This window comes from Scatophagus argus, chromosome 4 (assembly GCF_020382885.2).
Source record: "Scatophagus argus isolate fScaArg1 chromosome 4, fScaArg1.pri, whole genome shotgun sequence".
Classification (NCBI taxonomy): Eukaryota; Metazoa; Chordata; class Actinopteri; family Scatophagidae; genus Scatophagus; species Scatophagus argus.
In genome coordinates this window covers 12,012,317-12,022,175 of record NC_058496.1, presented here as the reverse complement: position 1 = coordinate 12,022,175, position 9,859 = coordinate 12,012,317, and the positions used below count along the sequence as shown (strand labels likewise).

The following is a 9,859-nucleotide window of genomic DNA, read 5'->3' as shown; positions in this document are numbered from 1 at the left end:
GGACGATACAGTGTATAGCAGGGAGTTAAATAAATAACAACAATTTAAAAAATATATAATGCATTAAATAAAGGCACAAATTTTATCTATTTTTCTCTTGAATGTAGAGATATAGTTAGGTCATATTACATTAGATGTATTTTTCAGAGAGGTGCTGGAACTGTAAAACTTATTCAGTAGATCTTTAAGCAACACAGTTTGTATATGAAATAGAATAAAAGACCCAAATTAATCATCAACTCTTGTCCTTTGGCTTGAACTGAAACATGCAAGTATTAATTATTAGTTTTAGTTTTATGATAGATAGATTTATGATAGGAGGCATTACTTTCATGTTGAGCAGTGGTATATTACGTAGCTGGGATTGTTTTTTTTCAGTGGGTTTGTTCACCCCTGTGTTTAAAGGAAAGTGGAGGAAATGCATAATGAAACCCACATGTCAAGACAACAAATGAAGGTAAATATTTTACAAAAATTCCTTATATCGAGATGATGCATGGAACTGAGCAAAGCCATTCCTTATGTTCAAACACAAAACAAAAACAAATTTCTAGAAGACACAGTACTCTTTATACAGTCAGGTAGTGGGCCTGCATTTTACTGAAAACAGAATAAAACCAGGGAAACATACTGTCAATTGACCTGGACAGAGCTAAGGAGCTTTTAGAAGCTCTCTCTCTTTTAAATTAGTTTTCCAAATTAAGGAAATGTATGGCAGGAGGTATTTCCCCAAAATACTGCTTTATTTCTGCCTTGAAAGACACTTTGCCCTTACAATTTCCAGGCTGACAGAAGTATATTCTTTCATTCAAAAACAGCCTGAAGTATCTGGACAGGCTTTCCCTTTGCTCTCAAACTCAGTTAGGTCTGGGGAGTTCAGCAACCGTCTGCTTGTGTTGGTGTGTTATCCTTACATTTACATGGGCGTGTAATTGTTGAACTTAGCAGTGTGTTCATTCATTAGTGAGTGCTTACCTCCCTGGTCCCTCTCCTCATCTCTCTACATTAGCTCTGACAGTAATGACTTGCCAGGCCTAACCTCTTAACTGGCCTGATGCATGCTTGTGGCAAACCCACTCTCGCTGCCTAGCTAAAATGGAAACATGCCGTTTGAGTGTTTTACTTTTTTCCAGTGTTCCCGCTTTCTTATTTCCTTGCAGCGTGAACAATTCTTCCTTTTAACCCTTGCATGGTTTTCCTGGCTCAGAACGGGCCTTTTACGGGTGACTATGCACAACAGTAAGCATGACTGATCCTTGTCCAGCTATGTCTCCCAGCTTTTACAAGGTGGGACATATATCTGAAAAATTTATCACAACAAAATGTTTAATTTTTCAAAATCAAAAATAACTGATCATTTTTTTTATGGCCTATTCTTAATAAAGACCAGGCAGCATTATTATTTGTGAGCATAGGGATTTGTTTGCTTTCTAGTGAAAATATCTATGTTATTATTGCAACTAATACACCCCTAGAAGCTGTTGATTTTGATTTTGAAACTACTAACAACCAAGTGCTGCTCGCCAATAGCTGAAAGCAAGTAGTGCCCAAAACACTGCAGCCAAATGCAGGTATTTAGTAAAGAGGTTTTCAATATAATTTGCCCCCATATAAAAAAAAAAACAAAAAACAAAAACAAACTGCCATACAGTTGAGCCAGTCTCACTCAGCCACACTTCACTTTAGCTCCTTGTTGACTTGTACTTTTCTAATAACTATTTCCTCACTGTCTGCACCACTGTCTTGTTGCTTGTGGTTGTTCTTGTGTCACACTTTGATGGTGCAACCAAACCATGCACCTATACGTGTCACTCATAGGACACTCCGTCTGGATATTAGGTAAGGGTGTAGCAGGCAGGGCATGCCACAAAAACGATGCCACAGTTGTAATCCTGGGTATTTAAAAATGTCACCAGAAATAAAATGGCTTTTATCTTATGAAAATCACAGGATGTCTTCTCATCTATTAGCGCTGGCTTCACAGCGGAGCATTCAGGCCCATTCAAATGCACCTTAGCTGGCCTTTACCCAACCAGCCACACGTGTAAAAGAGAGCAGCTTGACCGCTGTAATCAAACACCTTGTGTTTAAGTTTGTGCTCTGCTTGCAAAACAGTTGTTTGATAAATTGCCAGTAAACACGTTCAGAGGGGATTTGAATTGCTGTCTTCATTCTCAATTCATATTTGGCCAGTGGTGGTAGTGGTGGTGCCAAAAATACCTCTTTGAAGGAAAAAGCTGAAAATCCCGATTTTAGAAAAGGTCAAACTTGTTATTAACTTACTAATTCATTCATCTTTCCAGCACGATGCAGCAATATTATTTTTGTATTAGTATTTCTTTCTTTCATGTACTGCCAACAAGTACAGCAACTTTGGTACTTCATGATATTATAGAGAAAGAATTTATACGCTGCTGAAGCAAAAGTTTTTATAAGCATGCTGTGCATAATTTTACTAGGATTTATATAAACAGGTATTTTCACAGTACTGTACAGAAAGGGCCAAAGAGTCCAGACAGTACTTTAGTTAATCATGACCCTTAAATGACTGACTCTGTTGCTAAAACAAAAGAAAACTGTCCCTCTTGGATTTTGGAAACTACACTGTTTTGTCTAGAATTTACAAGAAAAAGCGTTATAATCAAATAAAGATCAGTCAGCTGCAGCTTAAATGCTGCCATGTTAATGACAGAGGTCAGGACAAAATAACAGGATATGTTCCCATCCACAGCATCTACACTACATCCTTTTTAACAAGATAATGTAGCAGCTCAGAATCACATATGATCTCACAACTTGAGTTTATTCAGATGTTCTCAATAGTCCCCAGCTCATAACCCAATTGAGCACCAACATCTGGGACAAAGTGAAGAGGTGAGCAGGTTGCAATGTGAAATTACTACATCAGCGTGAAGAGAGACAACTTAAGAGCTTTTCCTTAATCACACCACGACAAATTATTTTCCAGGGATAATCAGAGTCCTCTGAAAAAGGAGCTAATAAAATGGCTACCATCTCTGTAGTACGGATGCAATTTCAACCACCACAACTTTAAACCAGTATGCTGAAAATAAATGTTTTTTTGTTGTTTTGTTTTTTTACAGGCAGCATATTCTCCCCAGACAGAAATGTGTTATTTATTGCATGCATTTAGGTTTGGAGTGCAGTGGATTCCTTCTTTTTTTATGTTATCAGACATATGCTGCAGATTCGCGGAACATATTCATGAGGGACTTTTAGCCTTTAGAGTTCTATTACGTTCATTCTATCCAGAGGGTGGAAAAGATACACCAGTTCAGCTATATGATTCCTGACTGGACTGCAGAGATAAGAGAGTCCAAATAAATCTCCACCCCTCCAAATGGGTTCCAGTGACAGTGGAAATAAAGAGGTTTTGGTTGGCCAGCCAGATGACTGACGTCTTGGTGCCGTTCCCACCTCAGTGACCAGCAGATCAACCCCGGATTGGAAAGAGAGACTATTAGACTGCTGCACACGCACATACATACACGCACACGCTCACACAAAAATAATTCATGAACCCCTGCCTAAAGGCAGAGCTTGTCCTCACAAAAACTCATACATTCATTCAAAAATGCATGCAAATTTAAGTACATTCATGTCTGTGGCACAAACCTGACCATTATACTAAATTCCAAATGAAATCAATAAACATTATGACCACTGTTAGCAACCACTAGTCACATCACTGGTCAGACAACAAGGACATGATCCCTCACTGGCTTCCCACCTACAAACACTGCCAATTATGTTTGCTGGAATGCACAACCAAGCTGGAGGTACCACTGCCTGGGACTGAACCCACCTCTCTGTGGTAGCTGGCAACTGGTTGGTCCACTCACCACCCGTGCCACACGAGAAGCCAGAGGAGATGAAGAAGAGAGAGAAAACAGAAAGGGTAAAGATGAAGGGAATGCCAGAGCAGAGAATGGAAAGATGTTATCGGGGATCAGAGATTCTGTCTGAGCTGCAGTCCTGTCTGCATTGTGAACTCCTGGTGGCCTGACCTGAAATGATTCCAGTGTGTCTCTGGCTGGAGGAAAGACATCCATGAGCAGATAAAGCCATTGTACAACTTCATAATGCATACACCTGTTTCCTATGTACACTGCAAAACAGAATGCTACAGGTTAGTCTTATAGATAATTTACTGCCATATGAAATAGGATAGTCTGACCTTTTGAGCAAACATTTTTCTACATAAATTTCTTTTTTAAAAGATCACTTTTTTGGGTCCTTAATTCTGATTCATTCCAACATCCAAGGAGTAATTAAAAAAATTAAAATTAAAAAAACTCACACAATTAACCTTAAAAACACAGATATCCTAATCGCTGTTCTCCTTAAATAACAGAAACCTGACAGAATCAGCAATCCCTAACGCCATCTAACTAGCCTTAACTGAAGTATGCCATTACAGCAGCAGACATAAAACATTAAAACTACCCTATTTCCTCCAATATATGGTCTTGTTATAAGACCTATGAGGTGGCTGTGCACACAAAGCTCTACAGATGTAATGCAAACACCACGGACCCATGAGAGACGCAATCATCATTAATGTGGTTGTTCTAATTAAATCACCAGTGCATAATGCTGAGCCAGCTGCTGGTTCTATGATAGTTTGCCTGATGGCTTGTCTAGGAGAGTCTCTTTAACCATCAGTCTAGGCCCAAAATGGATTGTGAGCCTGTTTAAGTCGGGTCCTCTCAGAACAAGTACACACAAACATTTTTATGGCCCTATAGCTCCCCAGTCTGCAGGTGTTGCAGTATGCTTTGTTCAGATATACATACCCCTGCATGGAGCATGAATTCGCTTATATGCTTGACTAAAAATGTGTATATAATGTTTTGATATTGGGATTACATATTGTGATGATATGCTAATACAATGCAGTACTGTGTCTATTAAGAGTGTCTACCACAACAAAAATAAAGGTTGGACTCGAGGACTGCTTGATCTTTAAAAGCATATACCGGTTTAAGAAGAGCTCTTCCTTTCCCTGCTATTTGCATAGTATTGCTGTTGGCTGTTGATTGCCCCGTGAGGATGATGTGGTGCCGTTGTGCGAATGCTGCACCCTGGTGAATGGCCCTTATCTTCAATGGCTCTGCAAAACTCCAGCTGTTTTTTTAATTGGTTGCCAGGGTGGATGGACAACAAGCACCTCCCAGCAGTGCTCTGTTCGGTGATGGAGGAGCAGTAATGCGTGGCACGTGGCCAGGAGCTCAGAGGGCCTGGCTTGGGTCAATAGAAGTAATACTTGCTGCTGTGGTTTTCAAACATTTTCTCTAGGGGGATAAGATATACATAAGATTTGTTCTCACAGCACTGATTTTGTGGGCGATTGAGTAAGATAAACCTGCATTATTTGTTTACTCGCATTCTGGCTATCAACCAAAGCTTTAAACTGTATGCAGAGGAAGGTGGACAGCTTATGTAAAAAAAAAAAATTTGGACCTTTTCAGTGTTACAGGCACAGCACTCAACTCAGTCAGCCTTCATTTTTTAAGACAAACTGTACAAACATTTGCTTTTTGAAAGTTTGACAGTTTTTTTCTGTAAATGATTTTCTAATGATTAGAGAATAATGTAATTAGTTCATGAACAGAAAATGAGGCTGATTGATTGAATCAGTCATTCATCATGATTTTCCAATCAATAAAGTCAACTATTTTTCTGGTCTCAGTTTTGCATTTATTCATTTTCTATGACAGCAAAAGAACTATCTTTAAGTTTTTGTACTTGTTGGTTCGGCACAACAAGCAATTTGAAAATGTCAACGTGTGATAGGGAAGTTGTTAGGGAACTAAGCAAAATTTTCTGATACTCTATAGCAAAACAATTATTTCAATAATCAAGAAAATTGTCTGCAGATTAATAAATTATAAAAAGAGATGTTAGTTTCAGTCCTAGTTTCATCCTCGTCATTCTACGTGATCAAGAATAGTCACTGTCTACCGTTGGACCATGCAGGAGACAAATCACATTCGTCTAGTCAGTGCAAATAAACTGCTTCAAAGGCATTTCATAACACATTTCAAAATTTGGGATGTGCCATATGTCACAATTTAGTGGCACACTTGCCTAACAGCAAAAAGACTATGGACCACTGGTCAGAAAGACCTGAATCATAGGCACTCAGTTTTGCCTCTAGCACTCGCTCCTGAGTGGCTTTTCAACTCAGGAAGAAACACAGATTGACTCAACGACATTTATTGTTCTGGACTGGATGTCTGTCTATGTGCATTTCTCACATAAAACACTCACAGTATTAGTTTACTGCAGGAGCTGCAACTGAGTTATTACACGTTTTGCACATAGAGGTCTGGCTGTAGGTGGAATAACCAGTCTTTTTTTATATATATATATATATTTCACCATCCTTTGAAGGATTGTCCATCTGCCCTGGTGGGAAGCAATGATCCGTCCTTGCCCTGGCACTTGGTTCAACGTCAAACCACCAAACTGAAATGTCACTTTCACTTTCTGCAAGCACTTGTCACTGCAGGACTAGTTTTGTCCCCAGGCTACAGCAGCAAGTTTCATGCAGTGTGGTGTCAGAAAGGCTATTCTCCCTCCATCTCACATTCAGATCTTACTCACCTATCTCCTCTAATGTGTCATTCCTGTGGTTAGGTGGGTGAGGGTCTCAAGGGATGCCAAAGACAAATCATTACACTGCTCCCTCTTGTCACTCGTGTGCACACATACATACACAAAAAAAGCTCGGGCAAAAGGTGTGCCACGATGTGTATTTGCAGACACACACACACACACACACACACCATTTACAGGAGGGAAGGTAACCAATTTCAAGAGGCTTGACACCTGCAGCCACTTTCCCCTTCTCTCTCTCTCTCTCTCTCTCTCTCTCTCCCTCTCTCCCTCCCTCCTGCTGTTTCACCTGTCAGATAAACAGATAAAAATTCATTCACAGTGAGTAAAAGAGCCATTTGCAGGTCTGGAGAGAAGATCCTGTCCTGGCTAAAATCTGTGAGAAATGGTCAGCAGTTGCAATCCAAAGCTAGAAATCAGCTGACAGAGGCAGGAACATCCACATTTAGCAGATATTTAACTATTAACTGGTAAGTGACTGAAGTTCCTGAATATTAACTCTGTCTCATTTTAGTAACTTTAATGCTCTACAGAAAAACAACTGGTTGTCTATGGCAGAGCAGGCTCTCCAGTAGGCTCTTTTGAGTTCCTGAAATAAAATGAAGGTGGTATGATATGAACATATGCTCAATCCCTTTATGAATGTTTCATCTTGCCCCTCTATGCCCTTAAACACATTTGGCCCTTGCCTCAATCTGTGCAGCATATTGTAACATATGGCAAGTTTACGATGACTGTCCAGTCGCAGCCACCGGCCAATATCAGCCAGTTTAGAAGTGAGGACATGCCATCTGTCAAAAAGCTGATCACTGCTGCACAACTATATGCTGTTCTGCCATAACTAGTGAAACACACAAACGCTGTATGCACATAAGAAAAGGAGACGGCAATGGGATTGAGAAAAGCACATTTGACAAATCTAAAACCTGAGAAGAAAACAACAGGAGCAAGCACTGTGTTGAACTTTTACTGAGTCTTATCACTGAAAAGTCAAACCTTCAATCAGACCACTGTTTGGGCTGAACATGTATTGTTTGTGAAATAACTCTCAAGTTCGTTTATTGAGTTCAATCACCATGGAAAACAAGTATTGCTTTTCCTCTAAGATTGCTGGGAAAAGAAAAATTCCACTCTTAGCTTCTTCGTTCTGGTTTCATGTTACAATAAAGTGATACAGAGAAATAGAAATGAAACATATTCTATATCTCAGAATTATATGAAAAAAATAAAGTTGATTACTATCAGACTTAGCCACTAATCAAACTAACTCAAGATCAACAGTGGAACAAGATGTGGCCACATTACTTTGGCCGAGCTGCAAATTCCGTAGAAGAATTGCATCCCATCTGTTCTGGTGTTTATAATTAGTTGTAAACTCTGGGGGTAGCGGGGGATATCCACAGTTTAAAATATTTATCACACACATAGCAGAAAAAGGATAAAACAGAGTGGGACACAGCTGAGACAGGAAGTAAGGAAAGATCAACTTGTAGCACATGCTTAGTCATACTGTTTTTGATGTTTTCTACATGCATTAGCCCTGTATTTGGCAGCAGTATAGCAGAGCTCCAGACCAACACTGTCCACTAGTGTCCACTAGCCACTGGTGCTTTTTACTGTACAGTTTCAGGACCAGCAGCACAAAATTAAGGCATACCATGCAAGAGAGAGCCATGCAACACATTCAATTTTTTTCCATGTGAACTGCATTAGTGATAAATTCTTTGATAATAAATTATTTTATAAGAAGAAAATTTAACAAAATAATATTTTAAGAAAATTTCGTAAACACAAACATGAAATAATAACTACATTTTAAATGGAAATCTAAGATATGTGGTCAGCACATTACTGACATTACAGTACATTAAAACAGGGAAACAAGCAGTTCCTTTTTATGTCTCTTCTTCTACTCTCTTTAGAGCACAGTCCCCTGAAATCCACCAGGACAAGGCACCTCTGAAGACCACCCTATGTTGTTGAGCCTTCTGACTGTTTTACCTTGACTGAACCACACCCATTCAGCCAACTTAACAACAAACCCCTCCAAACCAGTTCCTGCATCAGACCCTCCACTGAGGCCACATGCACGGACTCCCTGTCATCAGATTTGTGCATGTAGTTTTTGGAGATGAACATCTTCCCTGACTGATTCGTCTCTCAAGCCAGACTGGTGAAAGCCTCTTCTGAAAGGTGGGTAGAAGACCAATCAATTTCAATTATTTCTGCAGAATCAAGTTAGGTATGTGGAAATGTTCTTGATCATCTTGTCATTTCAATGCTCTGCTATTAAAATGATGATTTAAAGAGTTCATCACCTTGTTAACACAGTGCAGAAGTGGTCCAGTAGGAATCCATCTGCTCAGTAGTCTCTTAAGTGGTCTCTCTGCTCTGACCAGGAGTCATGACTAAGATCTCAAATGGCTCGCTGCCTTGGCTGCACCTGATGATGCGGAGTGATCAAATCATTTGAATCATACAATAAACTGTCACGTCGGCCTTAACTGAAGCACCACCACATTATTCCTCTGCAAGAACAAAAAACAAAAAGGGGATGGATTTGCTGTTGGCATCAAACAGGTCAGCGAGGAAGTGACAAAAAGCTACGAAGGTTCCATCTTCCATCATCGTCTTGCATCCAAGAAAATAAATCTGACATTTAAAATTAAATCAGACCTTCATTGCTCTTCCAGCATCTGTTCTGTGTGACGATGCAGTCAGATGCTGTGAAACGCCCCAGGTTCTGCAGGTCCATTCCTCCAAGTCTCAAAAAGGTTTCCAGGCCTGCGTTATATGTGGGAGGGTGTCCCACTGACACCACTTGGATCACTGATGCGCACATTCAGCTCCAGTCCAAAGGCTCTCCGCTCTCTCACTGGCTTACAGCTGTAGTGATATATCATACATAATCTTTCATTACTGTATTAAATGTTCCTTTCTTTCCACTGAGCCTGGGAAACGGACAAAAATGATTTTCCAGTTACACCAGGGTTTGCCAAACACATGACCAAAATAGTCATATATTCTGTCATTGTGTTACTTATCAATGAAATTACAATGAAAAGAACTTATTCCCTTTTTGCTGGGAACCCCTTTGAACCCCCTAAAGGGACTCTGGGGGTCCCCACAAAAATCACAGGTCTACCCAACATATATTCAATATGTGTGTGACGAGGTGCATAGATTAATAAATACTAAACGTGCCTCTTTTAGTGGG

At 39.8% G+C, this 9,859-nt stretch overlaps 1 long non-coding RNA gene across 1 annotated transcript; it reads right to left on the bottom strand.

The window, feature by feature from the left end:
• Positions 1-7,173: 7,173 nt before the first annotated feature.
• Positions 7,174-9,537, bottom strand: LOC124058462. The gene is made up of 3 exons (XR_006843256.1): positions 9,319-9,537; positions 8,961-9,085; positions 7,174-8,828 (listed from the first exon to the last, which is right to left on the bottom strand). It is a non-coding gene; the product is annotated as an uncharacterized LOC124058462 (long non-coding RNA).
• Positions 9,538-9,859: the final 322 nt, after the last annotated feature.